The 20,947-nt window shown below is 45.8% G+C and overlaps 1 protein-coding gene across 4 annotated transcripts in view; it reads right to left on the reverse strand.

Moving 5' to 3' along the window:
- The window catches only part of LOC139574660 (PDZ and LIM domain protein 7-like), a 108,058-nt gene that overhangs the window by 78,942 nt on the left and 8,169 nt on the right, over positions 1-20,947 (reverse strand). The gene's annotated exons all lie outside the window — the stretch shown is intronic.

Genomic DNA, 20,947 nt, shown 5'->3' on the forward strand with positions numbered 1-20,947 from the left:
AAAGGAGAGGTCTACCAGTACCTTTCAACCTGCTGTGTTTAATTAAAGGAGAGGTCTACCAGTACCTTTCAACCTGCTGTGTTTAATTAAAGGAGAGGTCTACCAGTACCTTTCAACCTGCTGTGTTTTATTAAAGGAGAGGTCTACCAGTACCTTTCAACCTGCTGCGTTTTATTAAAGGAGAGGTCTACCAGTACCTTTCAACCTGCTGCGTTTTATTAAAGGAGAGGCCTACCAGTACCTTTCAACCTGCTGTGTTTTATTAAAGGAGAGGTCTACCAGTACCTTTCAACCTGCTGTGTTTTATTAAAGGAGAGGTCTACCAGTACCTTTCAACCTGCTGTGTTTTATTAAAGGAGAGGTCTACCAGTACCTTTCAACCTGCTGTGTTTTATTAAAGGAGAGGCCTACCAGTACCTTTCAACCTGCTGTGTTTTATTAAAGGAGAGGTCTACCAGTACCTTTCAACCTGCTGTGTTTTATTAAAGGAGAGGCCTACCAGTACCTTTCAACCTGCTGTGTTTTATTAAAGGAGAGGTCTACCAGTACCTTTCAACCTGCTGTGTTTTATTAAAGGAGAGGTCTACCAGTACCTTTCAACCTGCTGCGTTTTATTAAAGGAGAGGTCTACCAGTACCTTTCAACCTGCTGCGTTTTATTAAAGGAGAGGTCTACCAGTACCTTTCAACCTGCTGCGTTTTATTAAAGGAGAGGTCTACCAGTACCTTTCAACCTGCTGCGTTTTATTAAAGGAGAGGTCTACCAGTACCTTTCAACCTGCTGCGTTTTATTAAAGGAGAGGTCTACCAGTACCTTTCAACCTGCTGTGTTTTATTAAAGGAGAGGTCTACCAGTACCTTTCAACCTGCTGTGTTTTATTAAAGGAGAGGTCTACCAGTACCTTTCAACCTGCTGTGTTTTATTAAAGGAGAGGTCTACCAGTACCTTTCAACCTGCTGTGTTTTATTAAAGGAGAGGTCTACCAGTACCTTTCAACCTGCTGTGTTTTATTAAAGGAGAGGTCTACCAGTACCTTTCAACCTGCTGTGTTTTATTAAAGGAGAGGTCTACCAGTACCTTTCAACCTGCTGTGTTTTATTAAAGGAGAGGTCTACCAGTACCTTTCAACCTGCTGTGTTTTATTAAAGGAGAGGTCTACCAGTACCTTTCAACCTGCTGTGTTTAATTAAAGGAGAGGTCTACCAGTACCTTTCAACCTGCTGTGTTTTATTAAAGGAGAGGCCTACCAGTACCTTTCAACCTGCTGTGTTTTATTAAAGGAGAGGTCTACCAGTACCTTTCAACCTGCTGTGTTTAATTAAAGGAGAGGTCTACCAGTACCTTTCAACCTGCTGTGTTTTATTAAAGGAGAGGTCTACCAGTACCTTTCAACCTGCTGTGTTTTATTAAAGGAGAGGCCTACCAGTACCTTTCAACCTGCTGTGTTTTATTAAAGGAGAGGTCTACCAGTACCTTTCAACCTGCTGTGTTTTATTAAAGGAGAGGTCTACCAGTACCTTTCAACCTGCTGTGTTTTAAGGGTTAGGGTTAACCCTAACCATAACGTCTTGCAACCCAAAGGTTGCGTGTTCGAATCTCATCACGGACAACGTCGCTAATACATACCACTGTTTAGCTACTTAGCATGTTAGCTAACCCTTCAACTCCTAACCTTAACCCCAACCACAACAAATTTGAATTTGTAACATGTCATACGTTTTGCAAATTCGGAACATATTGTACGAATTACAATTCGTAACATATCTTTCAAAGTGGATGATGGACATCCACAAATAATACATACCATAGTAAATGTAACATATCATACTAATTGGAGTTCCCCTGGATTTACATTTACTATGCCTAACCCCGAGTCCAAGTTGTTCAGGGCTGAGCTCTGGTCTAGGAGACACGGCTAGCTACTCCTCTGGTCTAGGAGACACGGCTAGCTACTCCTCTGGTCTAGGAGACACGGCTAGCTACTCCGTACAGCACAGCTCTGGCTTCAGAGACATACAGCTAGCCAGCTTCTCCTTACAGCACAGCTCTGGCTTCAGAGACATACAGCTAGCCAGCTTCTCCTTACAGCACAGCTCTGGGAGATACACAGCTAGCCAGCTTCTCCTTACAGCACAGCTCTGGGAGATACACAGCTAGCCAGCGTCTCCTTGCAGCACAGCTCTGGCTTCAGAGACATACAGCTAGCCAGCTTCTCCTTGCAGCACAGCTCTGGGAGATACACAGCTAGCCAGCTTCTCCTTACAGCACAGCTCTGGGAGATACACAGCTAGCCAGCGTCTCCTTGCAGCACAGCTCTGGCTTCAGAGACATACAGCTAGCCAGCTTCTCCTTGCAGCACAGCTCTGGGAGATACACAGCTAGCCAGCTTCTCCTTGCATCACTCACAGCACAGCTGATGGAAGCCCATAAATATCCCTCTGAGAATTGGAAAGTAGAGCGTGCTGGCTGCTGCAGTGCTCCAGTATCCACCGCAGTGACAGTAGATACTGTAGCACTAACTCAAGGTAAATATAGTTCTGATAGTGACTCACAACTCATTCACATGAACCAGTCCTTTACAACAAAGCCTGCTGCTAGATGCATTCCATCACAGTGTCAGGTCCGAGCAGTAAGGCAAGGTTTAAAACAGCCATGTCAGTGTGTAAGTGATTCATAACAACATCATTCAGGTTTAACCAGATGATGTAGCCTTTTATTTAAGACCTTTCCTTTGTAACAAAGCTGTGGGGGCGAGTACCTATCAGTGAGAACACCTAGCATTAACTCAGAGCTGGAGGGGCCAGTACCTATCCACCAGAACACCTAGCATTAACTCAGAGCTGTAGGGGCCAGTATCTATCAGTGAGAACACCTAGCATTAACTCAGAGCTGGAGGGGCCAGTACCTATCAGTGAGAACACCTAGCATTAACTCAGAGCTGTAGGGGCCAGTACCTATCAGTGAGAACACCTAGCATTAACTCAGAGCTGTAGGGGCCAGTACCTATCAGTGAGAACACCTGGCATTAACTCAGAGCTGTAGGGGCCAGTACCTATCAGTGAGAACACCTAGCATTAACTCAGAGCTGTAGGGGCCAGTACCTATCAGTGAGAACACCTAGCATTAACTCAGAGCTGTAGGGGCCAGTACCTATCAGTGAGAACACCTGGCATTAACTCAGAGCTGGAGGGGCCAGTACCTATCAGTGAGAACACCTAGCATTAACTCAGAGCTGTAGGGGCCAGTATCAATCAGTGAGAACACCTAGCATTAACTCAGAGCTGTAGGGGCCAGTACCTATCCACCAGAACACCTAGCATTAACTCAGAGTGCAACAGTTAATATTATTCTATTATTTGTCTGCATTGCGGGGAAGGACCCGTATGTAAGCATTTCACTGTTAGTTTGTAAACTGGTGTAAACTATGTGACAAATACAATTTGATTTGAGTTCTGAAAGTAACTCTGAACACAATCGATTCACATTAACCAGTTAAAATATCCTTAAATTTACAAGCTTTCTTTTATAAAACGAAGCCTGCTGCTGTAGGGTCCAAATATGAATCCCAACTAGAACACCTAGTAGGATCTGAAGGTTAACCAGCCCTGTTAGAGATGACGACATTTAACCAGCCCTGTTAGAGATGACGACATTTAACCAGCCCTGTTAGAGATGACGACATTTAACCAGCCCTGTTAGAGATGACGACATTTAACCAGCCCTGTTAGAGATGACAACATTTAACCAGCCCTGTTAGAGATGACGACATTGAACCAGCCCTGTTAGAGATGACAACATTTAACCAGCCCTGTTAGAGATGACAACATTTAACCAGCCCTGTTAGAGATGACGACATTTAACTAGCCCTGTTAGAGATGACGACATTTAACCAGCCCTGTTAGAGATGACAACATTTAACCAGCCCTGTTAGAGATGACGACATTTAACCAGCCCTGTTAGAGATGACGACATTGAACCAGCCCTGTTAGAGATGACATTTAACCAGCCCTGTTAGAGGGTTAGTGATGACAACACAAGACATTCAACCAGCTAAAGATAAACTACTAGACTTCCATCCCTTCTTCAGGCAACGTATCAGTCAGCTTTGAATAATTCATCCACCCCCATGACAAGTCCTGTGCGTGAGTGTGAGTGTGTGTGTGTGTGTCATCTGAGCAGTGATCAGAACACACCCACAGCTAAACTGAACCCTGGCAGAGAACAGCCTACATGATGATAACACAGCTAGCTCTGACCCCCCCGATAATAACACAGCTAGCTCTGACCACCCCGATGATAACAAAGCTAGCTCTGACCCCCCCGATAATAACACAGCTAGCTCTGACCCCCCCGATGATAACACAGCTAGCTCTGACCCCCCCGATGATAACACAGCTAGCTCTGACCCCCCGATGATAACACAGCTAGCTCTGACCCCCCGATGATAACACAGCTAGCTCTGACCCCCCCCCCCCCCCGATGAAAACACAGCTAGCTCTGACCCCCCCCCCCGATGAAAACACAGCTAGCTCTGACCCCCCCCCCCCCCCGATGAAAACACAGCTAGCTCTGACCCCCCCCCGATGAAAACACAGCTAGCTCCGACCCCCCCCCCGATGATAACACAGCTAGCTCTGACCCCCCCGATGATAACACAGCTAGCTCTGACCCCCCCCGATGATAACACAGCTAGCTCTGACCCCCCCCCCCCCCCCCGATGAAAACACAGCTAGCTCTGACCCCCCCCCCCCGATGAAAACACAGCTAGCTCTGACCCCCCCCCCCCCCCCGATGAAAACACAGCTAGCTCTGACCCCCCCCCCCCCCCGATGATAACACAGCTAGCTCTGACCCCCCCCCCCCCCCCCGATGATAACACAGCTAGCTCTGACCCCCCCTGATGATAACACAGCTAGCTCTGACCCCCCCCCCCCCGATGATAACACAGCTAGCTCTGACCCCCCCCCCCCCCCGATGAAAACACAGCTAGCTCTGACCCCCCCCCCCGATGAAAACACAGCTAGCTCTGACCCCCCCGATGAAAACACAGCTAGCTCTGACCCCCCCCCCCCCCGATGATAACACAGCTAGCTCTGACCCCCCCTGATGATAACACAGCTAGCTCTGACCCCCCCCGATGATAACACAGCTAGCTCTGACCCCCCCCCCCCCCGATGATAACACAGCTAGCTCTGACCACCCCGATGATAACAAAGCTAGCTCTGACCCCCCCGATGATAACACAGCTAGCTCTGACCCCCCCGATGATAACACGGCTAGCTCTGACCCCCCCCCCCCCCCCCCCCCCGATGAAAACACAGCTAGCTCTGGAACCGGTCACAAATCCCACTGCCTGCTTATTAAACGTGCCATGTGTAATTTAATGACTACACACAGCAAGGTGATATGTGCTCTGAGATAGAAACCAGACGTCTCCCCCTCTGTGGCTCCACAGGGCCCAAAGATAAGCAATCACTACGTTTACAGCTCCACAAAGCCCCCAGATTTAAAGACAAGATAGAGACTTCTGATGGCAGGGCTGGGGCGCAGGGCTGGGGGGGGGGGGGGGGGGGCAGGGCTGGGCTGGGGGGGGGCGCAGGGCTTTAGGGGGGGGCTGGGCTGGGGGCGCAGGGCTGGGGGGGGGGGCGCAGGGCTGGGGGGGGGGGCGCAGGGCTGGGTGGGGGTGCAGGGCTGGGGGGGTGCAGGACTGGGGGAGGTGCAGGGCTGGTTTTTCTTCCAGTGATGTCAGCGGTAAAAGATTCCTTTGGAGATGTGAGAAGGTGGTCATGCAGTATTCTGGGCGACTGATGATGATGTCAGGACACCTGGGCTGAGTCCCAAATGGAACTCTAGTGCCTACATTTATTTATTTAATGAGGCAAATCAGTAGTGCACTACTTTTGACCAGGCCCATAGGGAATAGGGCACTACTTTTGACCAGACCCATAGGGAATAGGGCACTACTTTTGACCAGGCCCATAGGGAATAGGGAACTACTTTTGACCAGGCCCATAGGGAATAGGGCACTACTTTTGACCAGACCCATAGGGAATAGGGCACTACTTTTGACCAGACCCATAGGGAATAGGGCACTACTTTTGACCAGGCCCATAGGGAATAGGGCACTACTTTTGACCAGGCCCATAGGGAATAGGGCACTACTTTTGACCAGGCCCATAGGGAATAGGGCACTACTTTTGACCAGGCCCATAGGGAATAGGGCACTACTTTTGACCAGGCCCATAGGGAATAGGGCACTACTTTTGACCAGGCCCATAGGGAATAGGGAACTACTTTTGACCAGGCCCATAGGGAATAGGGAACTACTTTTGACCAGGCCCATAGGGCTTTGGTGAACTAGGGAATAGGGTGTCATTTGGGAGACAGCTATTGTGTATGCCCTATATAGGGACACAATCAATGTGTAGGGCACTATATAGGGAAGAGGGACACAATCAATGTGTAGGGCACTATATAGGGAAGAGGGACACAGGCAATGTGTAGGGCACTATATAGGGAAGAGGGACACAGGCAATGTGTAGGGCACTATATAGGGAAGAGGGACACAGGCAATGTGTAGGGCACTATATAGGGAAGAGGGACACAGGCAATGTGTAGGGCACTATATAGGGAAGAGGGACACAGGCAATGTGTAGGGCACTATATAGGGAAGAGGGACACAGGCAATGTGTAGAGCACTATATAGGGAAGAGGGACACAGGCAATGTGTAGGGCACTATATAGGGAAGAGGGACACAGGCAATGTGTAGGGCACTATATAGGGAAGAGGGACACAGGCAATGTGTAGGGCACTATATAGGGAAGAGGGACACAGGCAATGTGTAGGGCACTATATAGGGAAGAGGGACACAGGCAATGTGTAGGGCACTATATAGGGAAGAGGGACACAGGCAATGTGTAGGGCACTATATAGGGAAGAGGGACACAGGCAATGTGTAGGGCACTATATAGGGAAGAGGGACACAGGCAATGGATACCGAGAAGGGAAAGGGCTCTGCTGTTGCCAGGGTCTGTGAACGGGAGAGACATGAGGAATGACGACAGTCCAGGAATTTACAGGAAACATTGTGTTCCTGGCTCATACAGGGAGAGGAGGACGGAAGCAGAGCATCCACAGACACATACCATCCTACACACACTGCTGTGAACACACACACACACAGTTCTGAGCCAATAGCAGAGGAACAGAATCCCCATTTAACCGTTCTGAACCAATAGCAGAGGAACAGAACCCCATGTAACCGTTCTGAACCAATAGCAGAGGAACAGAATCCCCATTTAACCGTTCTGAACCAATAGCAGAGGAACAGAACCCCCATTTAACCGTTCTGAACCAATAGCAGAGGAACAGAACCCCCATTTAACCGTTCTGAACCAATAGCAGAGGAACAGAACCCCATTTAACCGTTCTGAGCCAATAACAGAGGAACAGAATCCCCATTTAACCGTTCTGAACCAATAGCAGAGGAACAGAACCCCATTTAACCGTTCTGAGCCAATAGCAGAGGAACAGAATCCCCATTTAACCGTTCTGAACCAATAGCAGAGGAACAGAACCCCATTTAACCGTTCTGAGCCAATAGCAGAGGAACAGAATCCCATTTAACCGTTCTGAACCAATAGCAGAGGAACAGAATCCCATTTAACCGTTCTGAACCAATAGCAGAGGAACAGAACCCCATTTAACCGTTCTGAGCCAATAGCAGAGGAACAGAACCCCATTTAACCATTCTGAACCAATAGCAGAGGAACAGAATCCCATTTAACCGTTCTGTACCAATAGCAGAGGAACAGAATCCCATTTAACCGTTCTGAACCAATAGCAGAGGAACAGAACCCCATTTAACCGTTCTGAGCCAATAGCAGAGGAACAGAACCCCATTTAATCGTTCTGAACCAATAGCAGAGGAACAGAATCCCCATTTAACCGTTCTGAACCAATAGCAGAGGAACAGAACCCCATTTAACCGTTCTGAGCCAATAGCAGAGGAACAGAATCCCCATTTAACCATTCTGAACCAATAGCAGAGGAACAGAATCCCCATTTAACCGTTCTGAACCAATAGCAGAGGAACAGAATCCCCATTTAACCGTTCTGAACCAATAGCAGAGGAACAGAATCCCCATTTAACCGTTCTGAACCAATAGCAGAGGAACAGAACCCCATTTAACCGTTCTGAACCAATAGCAGAGGAACAGAACCCCATTTAACCATTCTGAACCAATAGCAGAGGAACAGAATCCCCATTTAACCGTTCTGAACCAATAGCAGAGGAACAGAACCCCATTTAACCGTTCTGAACCAATAGCAGAGGAACAGAATCCCCATTTAACCATTCTGAACCAATAGCAGAGGAACAGAATCCCATTTAACCGTTCTGAACCAATAGCAGAGGAACAGAATCCCATTTAACCGTTCTGAACCAATAGCAGAGGAACAGAACCCCATTTAACCGTTCTGAGCCAATAGCAGAGGAACAGAACCCCATTTAACCATTCTGAACCAATAGCAGAGGAACAGAATCCCATTTAACCGTTCTGTACCAATAGCAGAGGAACAGAATCCCATTTAACCGTTCTGAACCAATAGCAGAGGAACAGAACCCCATTTAACCGTTCTGAGCCAATAGCAGAGGAACAGAACCCCATTTAATCGTTCTGAACCAATAGCAGAGGAACAGAATCCCCATTTAACCGTTCTGAACCAATAGCAGAGGAACAGAACCCCATTTAACCGTTCTGAGCCAATAGCAGAGGAACAGAATCCCCATTTAACCATTCTGAACCAATAGCAGAGGAACAGAATCCCCATTTAACCGTTCTGAACCAATAGCAGAGGAACAGAATCCCCATTTAACCGTTCTGAACCAATAGCAGAGGAACAGAATCCCCATTTAACCGTTCTGAACCAATAGCAGAGGAACAGAACCCCATTTAACCGTTCTGAACCAATAGCAGAGGAACAGAACCCCATTTAACCATTCTGAACCAATAGCAGAGGAACAGAATCCCCATTTAACCGTTCTGAACCAATAGCAGAGGAACAGAACCCCATTTAACCGTTCTGAACCAATAGCAGAGGAACAGAATCCCCATTTAACCATTCTGAACCAATAGCAGAGGAACAGAACCCCATTTAACCGTTCTGAACCAATAGCAGAGGAACAGAATCCCCATTTAACCGTTCTGAACCAATAGCAGAGGAACAGAATCCCCATTTAACCGTTCTGAACCAATAGCAGAGGAACAGAATCCCCATTTAACCATTCTGAACCAATAGCAGAGGAACAGAATCCCCATTTAACCGTTCTGAACCAATAGCAGAGGAACAGAACCCCATTTAACCGTTCTGAACCAATAGCAGAGGAACAGAATCCCATTTAACCGTTCTGAACCAATAGCAGAGGAACATAATCCCCATTTAACCGTTCTGAACCAATAGCAGAGGAACAGAATCCCATTTAACCGTTCTGAACCAATAGCAGAGGAACATAATCCCCATTTAACCGTTCTGAACCAATAGCAGAGGAACATAATCCCCATTTAACCATTCTGAACCAATAGCAGAGGAACAGAACCCCATTTAACCATTCTGAACCAATAGCAGAGGAACAGAACCCCATTTAACCGTTCTGAACCAATAGCAGAGGAACAGAATCCCATTTAACCGTTCTGAGCCAATAGCAGAGGAACAGAATCCCCATTTAACCATTCTGAACCAATAGCAGAGGAACAGAATCCCCATTTAACCGTTCTGAACCAATAGCAGAGGAACAGAATCCCCATTTAACCGTTCTGAACCAATAGCAGAGGAACAGAATCCCCATTTAACCATTCTGAACCAATAGCAGAGGAACAGAACCCCATTTAACCGTTCTGAACCAATAGCAGAGGAACAGAACCCCATTTAACCATTCTGAACCAATAGCAGAGGAACAGAATCCCCATTTAACCGTTCTGAACCAATAGCAGAGGAACAGAACCCCATTTAACCGTTCTGAACCAATAGCAGAGGAACAGAATCCCCATTTAACCATTCTGAACCAATAGCAGAGGAACAGAACCCCATTTAACCGTTCTGAACCAATAGCAGAGGAACAGAATCCCCATTTAACCGTTCTGAACCAATAGCAGAGGAACAGAATCCCCATTTAACCGTTCTGAACCAATAGCAGAGGAACAGAACCCCATTTAACCGTTCTGAACCAATAGCAGAGGAACAGAACCCCATTTAACCGTTCTGAACCAATAGCAGAGGAACAGAACCCCATTTAACCGTTCTGAACCAATAGCAGAGGAACAGAATCCCCATTTAACCGTTCTGAACCAATAGCAGAGGAACAGAATCCCATTTAACCGTTCTGAACCAATAGCAGAGGAACATAATCCCCATTTAACCGTTCTGAACCAATAGCAGAGGAACAGAATCCCATTTAACCGTTCTGAACCAATAGCAGAGGAACAGAATCCCCATTTAACCATTCTGAACCAATAGCAGAGGAACAGAATCCCATTTAACCGTTCTGAACCAATAGCAGAGGAACAGAATCCCATTTAACCATTCTGAACCAATAGCAGAGGAACAGAACCCCATTTAACCATTCTGAACCAATAGCAGAGGAACAGAACCCCATTTAACCGTTCTGAACCAATAGCAGAGGAACAGAATCCCATTTAACCATTCTGAACCAATAGCAGAGGAACAGAACCCCATTTAACCGTTCTGAACCAATAGCAGAGGAACAGAATCCCCATTTAACCATTCTGAACCAATAGCAGAGGAACAGAATCCCCATTTAACCGTTCTGAACCAATAGCAGAGGAACAGAACCCCATTTAACCATTCTGAACCAATAGCAGAGGAACAGATTCCCCATTTAACCATTCTGAACCAATAGCAGAGGAACAGAATCCCCATTTAACCATTCTGAACCAATAGCAGAGGAACAGAACCCCATTTAACCGTTCTGAACGAATAGCAGAGGAACAGAACCCCATTTAACCGTTCTGAACCAATAGCAGAGGAACAGAATCCCCATTTAACCGTTCTGAACCAATAGCAGAGGAACAGAATCCCCATTTAACCGTTCTGAACCAATAGCAGAGGAACAGAATCCCCATTTAACCGTTCTGACCCAATAGCAGAGGAACAGAACCCCATTTAACCATTCTGAACCAATAGCAGAGGAACAGAACCCCATTTAACAGGTCTACAGGACAACCATCTAGAAAGACACTAATGGACCTAAAAAATCAATCAGTCGCCTGACCAAACTCAAAAACACACAGAGCCGTATAATCCTCCTAATAAATCAAACCTTCTCAAAGCTACCAACTAGACGAGCTGTCACACACACACAGAACTAGTACTATTAGTTAGTACTACAACTATTTGCTAAAAACTAATGTAGCTGTGACTTTAATACTTTACATGTCTTGATATTTGAAACCTTTGTGAGTGCAACGCTTACGGTTCATTTCTAATAGTTGATGTTGATGTTTTTGTTTCTGCTCACTTTTGTTTATCTATTTCACTTGCTTTGGCAATGTAGACATATGTTTCCCATGCTATTAGAGAGACGGAGCGAGAGACAGAGCGAGAGAGAGAGAGACAGAGAGAGAGAGAGAGAGAGAGAGAGACAGAGCGAGAGAGAGAGAGACAGAGAGAGCGAGAGATCTCTTCACCATGCAGTCTCTCTCTGAAGCTTTAGTCTTTCTGTCAGTTGGATGGTTCTTTATTGTGTAATCAGCTCTCTCTCTGGGTTGAGACGATACTTCAGGGGGCCTGGGACAGAGACACACAGACCAGACCACCCACACATCACTTCCTGGAGGTCCAGCCAGTCACAGCGTGAGAGAGAAGTCTGTCAAGCCAGTCCGAGCGGCTGACTAGGGGCCGACTAGACGCGGGGGCGACTAGACTAGTCCTTTTATTACTGCTTCAAGTCAGTCAACAGTCGGAGACAGGGGCCTGCTAGTATGACATCAGCCAGTCTGAGCTTAAAGGAAAAAGGCCTTTCATTATGTCAGTCAGTCAACAGGGACCGTATGACTGTACACCTGTCAGTCTACGTGTCAGTATAGAAACAGCCAGGGGATATAACCTAAACAGGTGCTGTAAACCCAAGTATGACTGTACAGTCACTTCACCTGTCTTCTATGGAACACCAATACGACAACAAGCAGTCAATAGCCGACGGCAAGGGCCTGTTACTATGACTGTAGTCCTGTATGTCATTCTCCATGTCTGCAAACAGCCCCTCAAGGTGACATAACCCTACTGAAACAGCTCAGTGTGTGGAGATGGACACCTCAGTGTACATCTCCACACAAGAGGGAACTCTGATAATACCTGCAGTATAAACATACCCGAGTCCCTATCCTCTCTGATAATACCTGCAGTATAATATACCCGAGTCCCTATCCTGTCTGATAATACGTGCAGTATAAACATACCCGAGTCCCTATCCTGTCTGATAATACCTGCAGTATAAACATACCCGAGTCCCTATCCTGTCTGATAATACCTGCAGTAAAAACATACCAGAGTCCCTATCCTGTCTGATAATACCTGCAGTAAAAACATACCAGAGTCCCTATCCTGTCTGATAATACGTGCAGTATAAACATACCCGAGTCCCTATCCTGTCTGATAATACCTGCAGTATAAACATACCCGAGTCCCTATCCTGTCTGATAATACCTGCAGTATAACATACCCGAGTCCCTATCCTGTCTGATAATACGTGCAGTATAACATACCCGAGTCCCTATCCTGTCTGATAATACCTGCAGTATAAACATACCCGAGTCCCTATCCTGTCTGATAATACGTGCAGTATAAACATACCCGAGTCCCTATCCTGTCTGATAATACCTGCAGTATAAACATACCCGAGTCCCTATCCTGTCTGATAATACCTGCAGTATAAACATACCCGAGTCCCTATGCTGTCTGATAATACGTGCAGTATAAACATACCCGAGTCCCTATCCTGTCTGATAATACCTGCAGTATAAACATACCCGAGTCCCGATCCTGTCTGATAATACCTGCAGTATAACATACCCGAGTCCCTATCCTGTCTGATAATACCTGCAGTATAACATACCCGAGTCCCTATCCTGTCTGATAATACCTGCAGTATAACATACCCGAGTCCCTATCCTATCTGATAATACCTGCAGTATAACATACCCGAGTCCCTATCCTGTCTGATAATACCTGCAGTATAACATACCCGAGTCCCTATCCTGTCTGATAATACCTGCAGTATAACATACCCGAGTCCCTATCCTGTCTGATAATACCTGCAGTATAACATACCCGAGTCCCTATCCTGTCTGATAATACCTGCAGTATAACATACCCGAGTCCCTATCCTGTCTGATAATACCTGCAGTATAACATACCCGAGTCCCTATCCTGTCTGATAATACCTGCAGTATAACATACCCGAGTCCCTATCCTGTCTGATAATACCTGCAGTATAAACATACCCGAGGCCCTATCCTGTCTGATAATACCTGCAGTATAACATACCCGAGTCCCTATCCTGTCTGATAATACCTGCAGTATAACATACCCGAGTCCCTATCCTGTCTGATAATACCTGCAGTATAACATACCCGAGGCCCTATCCTGTCTGATAATACCTGCAGTATAACATACCCGAGTCCCTATCCTGTCTGATAATACCTGCAGTATAACATACCCGAGTCCCTATCCTGTCTGATAATACCTGCAGTATAACATACCCGAGGCCCTATCCTGTCTGATAATACCTGCAGTATAACATACCCGAGGCCCTATCCTGTCTGATAATACGTGCAGTATAACATACCCGAGTCCCTATGCTGTCTGATAATACGTGCAGTATAACATACCCGAGTCCCTATGCTGTCTGATAATACGTGCAGTATAAACATACCCGAGTCCCTATCCTGTCTGATAATACCTGCAGTATAAACATACCCGAGTCCCTATCCTGTCTGATAATACCTGCAGTAAAAACATACCAGAGTCCCTATCCTGTCTGATAATACCTGCAGTAAAAACATACCAGAGTCCCTATCCTGTCTGATAATACGTGCAGTATAAACATACCCGAGTCCCTATCCTGTCTGATAATACCTGCAGTATAAACATACCCGAGTCCCTATCCTGTCTGATAATACCTGCAGTATAACATACCCGAGTCCCTATCCTGTCTGATAATACGTGCAGTATAACATACCCGAGTCCCTATCCTGTCTGATAATACCTGCAGTATAACATACCCGAGGCCCTATCCTGTCTGATAATACCTGCAGTATAACATACCCGAGTCCCTATCCTGTCTGATAATACCTGCAGTATAAACATACCCGAGTCCCTATGCTGTCTGATAATACGTGCAGTATAAACATACCCGAGTCCCTATCCTGTCTGATAATACCTGCAGTATAAACATACCCGAGTCCCGATCCTGTCTGATAATACCTGCAGTATAACATACCCGAGTCCCTATCCTGTCTGATAATACCTGCAGTATAACATACCCGAGTCCCTATCCTGTCTGATAATACCTGCAGTATAACATACCCGAGTCCCTATCCTGTCTGATAATACCTGCAGTATAACATACCCGAGTCCCTATCCTGTCTGATAATACCTGCAGTATAACATACCCGAGTCCCTATCCTGTCTGATAATACCTGCAGTATAACATACCCGAGTCCCTATCCTGTCTGATAATACCTGCAGTATAACATACCCGAGTCCCTATCCTATCTGATAATACCTGCAGTATAACATACCCGAGTCCCTATCCTGTCTGATAATACCTGCAGTATAACATACCCGAGTCCCTATCCTGTCTGATAATACCTGCAGTATAACATACCCGAGTCCCTATCCTGTCTGATAATACCTGCAGTATAACATACCCGAGGCCCTATCCTGTCTGATAATACCTGCAGTATAAACATACCCGAGGCCCTATCCTGTCTGATAATACCTGCAGTATAACATACCCGAGTCCCTATCCTGTCTGATAATACCTGCAGTATAACATACCCGAGTCCCTATCCTGTCTGATAATACCTGCAGTATAACATACCCGAGGCCCTATCCTGTCTGATAATACCTGCAGTATAACATACCCGAGGCCCTATCCTGTCTGATAATACCTGCAGTATAACATACCCGAGGCCCTATCCTGTCTGATAATACCTGCAGTATAACATACCAGATAACACGTGTCAAATTCATTCCACAGAGGTCGGAGTGTCTGCAAATGTTCACTCCTCCCTTGTAGTTGATTGATTAATTAAAAAGGTAATTAATTAGTAAGGAACTCCCCTCACCTGGTTGTCGAAGTCTTAGTAAGGACCTCACCTAGTTGTCTAGGTTTAAAATAAATAAAAACCTGCAGACACTAGGCTCTCCATGGAAGGAGATTGACACTACTGTACCAGAGTCATACCAGGGGTAGGCTACCATGTTCCTGGAGTACTGAAAGAGATTGTCCAACTAGGCACCACAGCTGACCAACTCGATCAGTTCAGTGATTGCCTAAACTTGTTGTCATTTACTTTGCTGCTCTTTTGCACACCAGTATCACTACTTACACACCATCACCTGCTCATCTATCACTCCAGTGTTAATCTGCTAAATTGTAATTACTTCGCTACTATGGCCTATTTATTGCCTTACCTCCTCACGCCATTTACACACACTGTATACAGACCAAATTTTTTTTCTAATGTATTATTGACTGTATGTTTTGTTTATTCCATGTGTAACTCTGTGTTGTTGTTTGTGTCCCACTGCTTTGCTTTATCTTGGCCAGGTCGCAATTGTAAATGAGCACTTGTTCTCAACTGGCCTACCTGGTTAAATAAAATAAAATATTTAAAAATAGATTTCAACCCACCTGGCAAATCAAAAACATGAAGTTCCCCTGCATTATACTATATCCATAGTTCACTTCTGTTATTTTGTCATTACAGTTCAGTTCCCTTCCCTACCCCAGTTCCTACCCCTACCCCAGTTCCTACCCCTACCCCAGTTCAGTTCCTTCCCCTACCCCAGTTCAGTTCCTTCCCCTACCCCAGTTCAGTTCCTACCCCTACCCCAGTTCAGTTCATACCCCTACCCCAGTTCAGTTCCTTCCCCTACCCCAGTTCAGTTCCTTCCCCTACCCCAGTTCAGTTCCTACCCCAGTTCCTTCCCCTACCCCAATTCAGTTCCTACCCCAGATCCTTCCCCTACCCCAGTTCAGTTCCTTCCCCTACCCCAGTTCAGTTCCTTCCCCTACCCCAGTTCAGTTCCTTCCCCTACCCCAGTTCAGTTCCTACCCCAGATCCTTCCCCTACCCCAGTTCAGTTCCTTCCCCTACCCCAGTTCAGTTCCTTCCCCTACCCCAGTTCAGTTCCTTCCCCTACCCCAGTTCAGTTCCTACCCCAGATCCTTCCCCTACCCCAATTCAGTTCCTACCCCAGATCCTTCCCCTACCCCAGTTCAGTTCCTTCCCCTACCCCAGTTCAGTTCCTTCCCCTACCCCAGTTCAGTTCCTTCCCCTACCCCAGTTCAGTTCCTACCCCAGATCCTTCCCCTACCCCAGTTCAGTTCCTTCCCCTACCCCAGTTCAGTTCCTACCCCTACCCCAGTTCAGTTCCTACCCCAGGACTGAATGACTGGAAACAGCATACCAAATTCAGCTAAGCCGGGGTTTCCCCAAACTCGGTCCTCGGGATACGTTTTGGAGTTTTTGCCATTGCGCTACACACAGCTGATTGAAATAAATCAACTACATCAACACGCTTTGATCATTTCAAAATGAGCCGTGTGGTGTTAAGGGGGAACTAAATATGGTTATGTACACCTTGAGGTCCCGGGGACCAAGTTTGGGAAACGCTGAGGTGAGCAGAGAACACCTGTAGCCTGACATTACCAACCAGGGCTGAATGACTGGGACAAACAGTATACCAACCAGTATACCATTACCAAGTCACTGTAGTATGGTTCAGTGGCATGTAGTCCAGGACTGAATGACTGGGACAAACCAGTATACCATTACCAACCAGTATACCATTACCAACCAGTATACCATTACCAAGTCACTGTAGTATGGTTCAGTGGCATATAGTCCAGGGCTGAATGACTGGGACAAACCAGTATACCAACCAGGGCTGAATGACTGGGACAACCAGTATACCAACCAGGGCTGAATGACTGGGACAACCAGTATACCATTACCAACCAGTATACCATTACCAACCAGTATACCATTACCAAGTCACTGTAGTATGGTTCAGTGGCATATAGTCCAGGGCTGAATGACTGGGACAACCAGTATACCAACCAGGGCTGAATGACTGGGACAAACCAGTATACCATTACCAACCAGTATACCATTACCAACCAGTATACCATTACCAACCAGGGCTGAATGACTGGGACAACCAGTATACCAACCAGGGCTGAATGACTGGGACAACCAGTATACCATTACCAACCAGTATACCATTACCAACCAGTATACCATTACCAACCAGTATACCATTACCAAGTCACTGTAGTATGGTTCAGTGGCATGTAGTCCAGGACTGAATGACTGGGACAACCAGTATACCAACCAGGGCTGAATGACTGGGACAACCAGTATACCAACCAGGGCTGAATGACTGGGACAACCAGTATACCATTACCAACCAGTATACCATTACCAACCAGTATACCATTACCAACCAGTATACCATTACCAACCAGGGCTGAATGACTGGGACAACCAGTATACCATTACCAACCAGTATACCATTACCAATCAGTATACCATTACCAACCAGGGCTGAATGACTGGGACAACCAGTATACCATTACCAACCAGTATACCATTACCAACCAGTATACCATTACCAACCAGTATACCAACCCAACCAGGGCTGAACGACTGGGACAAACAGTATACCATTACCAACCAGTATACCATTACCAACCAGTACACCATTACCAACCAGTACACCATTACCAACCAGTACACCATTACCAACCAGGGCTGAATGACTGGGACAAACAGTATACCATTACCAACCAGTATACCATTACCAACCAGTATACCAACCCAACCAGGGCTGAACGTCTGTGACAAACATGGTTGGTATACCATTACCAACCAGGGCTGAATGACTGGGACAAACATGGTAGGTATACCATTACCAACCAGTACACCATTACCAACCAGTACACCATTACCAACCAGTATACCATTACCAACCAGGGCTGAATGACTGGGACAACCAGTATACCATTACCAACCAGGGCTGAACGACTGGGACAAACATGGTAGGTATACCATTACCAAACAGGGCTGAATGACTGGGACAAACATGGTAGGTATACCATTACCAACCAGGGCTGAATGACTGGGGCAAACATGGTAGGTATACCATTACCAACCCAACCATTAGGTCATCCATACAGCAACCTCTAAGCAGTTATTACATTTCCATTCTACTCTATAGGCTTTTATAGTAAGAGACAAAAGGTGAAATTGTTACTTTACAAAACTGTCTGTTTGGTTTCAATGAGTGGAAGTAAGCTTAAGCCCCCCCAAAAGAAAAATTGTACGTGTATTTTTCCATATATAGACACACCCTATGTGTTTTAATAAAATCAACTATATGTACTGAGCTTGTCTGATGACACAAATGACTCAAGAGGGAGTCAGTGATCAAAATAAAAATGTCTTTCTGGTTAGTTTTTTTTTTTTTTTAGAAGAAGAAGAAAGTGCCAGTTGTGATTTCCATATGAACATCGTGGTGGAACAGTTTAATCTGTAATAGCCTTTGCCTCTCAGTAAGTAATGTGGTCTTCTTTGTTGGTAGGAAAGAAACATAAATCCTGTCACCGATCCAGAGGAAACATTCTGTTATGATACTAGGCTGGTACTGAGCGCGTGCGGGCGGGCAGACGAGCGAGATCGTGAGGGCGGGCAGGCAGGCGAGCGTGCCAGGGCGGGCGAGAAGAGAGGAGGCAGAAAGAAATAGTAGGTAGAAGAGAGGTAGGAAGAGCCACAGAGTGCATGTACAGACAGGCTGGTTTAACCGCTCCCTCCATCGCAGGCACACCGACCAATGTTGCACTTATATGGGCTGGAAACCTTGTGTTGGGTGTCCCTCCGTTCCATAGCCAGTCGTTTATGGACTATCAGAGAAACCATTTAGCTACGTACGCTTCATTTAGCTAAGATACATGTGACCTAACACAGTAACAAGTTGTTCCTGGGCAAGACTAAACAAGCCACAACATGTCCTTATGAGGAGAGAGAGAAGTGGAGCAACTCAGTCTGATACTGTATCATACATACTGATTACATCCCAAATGGCTCCTTCTTCACTAGAGCCCTATGGACCCTGGTCAAAAGGAGTGCTATAGTGCACAGGGTAATAGGGTGTAATTTGGGACACACCCCACTGACAACACGTCAGAGGAATGCATGAACTGAGAGGCAACTGATCGTTTCAGAGCTGAAACGTGGATTTAAATTACACTCACTCTAGCTAGCTATTCTCTTCCATAGTTTCAGAGCTGAAACATGGAATAAATGCCACCCCAATACAGCTAGCTGTTCTCCCCCCCCCCCCCCCCCCACATAGTTTGCTGTTCAAATAAAACCCACAACAGGTGTCATGGTCAGACCCAGGGTTCAGGTCACACTGGGGTCAAGGAGCTTATGGTGCATTCAGATATAGCCAACTACAAAATAGCTGCTTAGGAATTGTAACATATGGATGAAACATATCCGGTTGTTTGACTGAGCAGAGTAGCGTGTAACCTGTATCATTTTTATGTCCACAGGGGATACAAAACATGGGGACACAGACACAAAGCCACACATACAGAACCCCCCCCACACACACACACACACAGCAAATGGCATGTACGTATATATAGATGTAGGCCTGGCTCATACTTGAAACTACTCTTTGTGTTAGACTGGATTCAAACACCTTCAGTTAAAATGCGTCTGGATTTATTTTGTATTCTTTGTTTCCTGCTCTCGGGTTATATTTACTGGTGGGTAAACTTATTTACTATTATGTATTGATTTCTTTGCCAACTGTCGATTTGACACGAAAATAAACGAGACAGACAGAAAGAGCGAACGAGAGACAAAAACGCAAAATATAATTTCACTAATAAATACAAGTTGTACATTTTCTCTGAGTTGTGCGTGACCTCAGGATGGCAACACATTCATGAGGATTTCTCCATTCTGGTGGTTTTATACTATTAAATCAAACTTCAACCAGAAATTGAACGATGAGGGGACCCCCCCCCCCCCCAAAATGATATGATATGACTTGAGATTTAGATCAAAACAGTTGGTTGAACTGTTGGAATCATGGAAATATAATGAGTATTCTAATTATACAGTTATAATGTAATAAGGGACATTTTGAATACTGTGTTTGACATGACAATGAATGAAAAAGCCAGGAGGCATTCACAGAACACCAATAGGATCCCTATGGAGAACTTATTGTGACAGGGTAGGAACCTAAGTGTTGGTCAGTGTTTCCCAGGGGAGTGGGACCCTACAATCTTTGGCTACATTAAAATGGTTTCTCTTACTTCATGTAGCTAACGTTCATGCTTGGCGTATTCCTTTCAGATTTAGAAGATACTGTTGCACAAACAAGGTATCAGTATTAGCTAGCTACGTTTGCAACTTACTAAGAAAATACCAACTACCTGTTTGCAGACAGTAAGATACACAAACCAAGTGTAATTATAGAACGCTTGTGGATTTATATTAAGAAGCAAATTGGAAAGCGCCATCGTTGGCATCAATCAACATATTGTTGCATCTGCTGAATCGACCGTGCAGACTGAAGAGAGGAGGGTCGGCAGAGGACGGTCGGCAGAGGACGGTCGGCA

Source organism: Salvelinus alpinus, chromosome 4, assembly GCF_045679555.1.
Source record: "Salvelinus alpinus chromosome 4, SLU_Salpinus.1, whole genome shotgun sequence".
Classification (NCBI taxonomy): domain Eukaryota; kingdom Metazoa; phylum Chordata; class Actinopteri; order Salmoniformes; family Salmonidae; genus Salvelinus; species Salvelinus alpinus.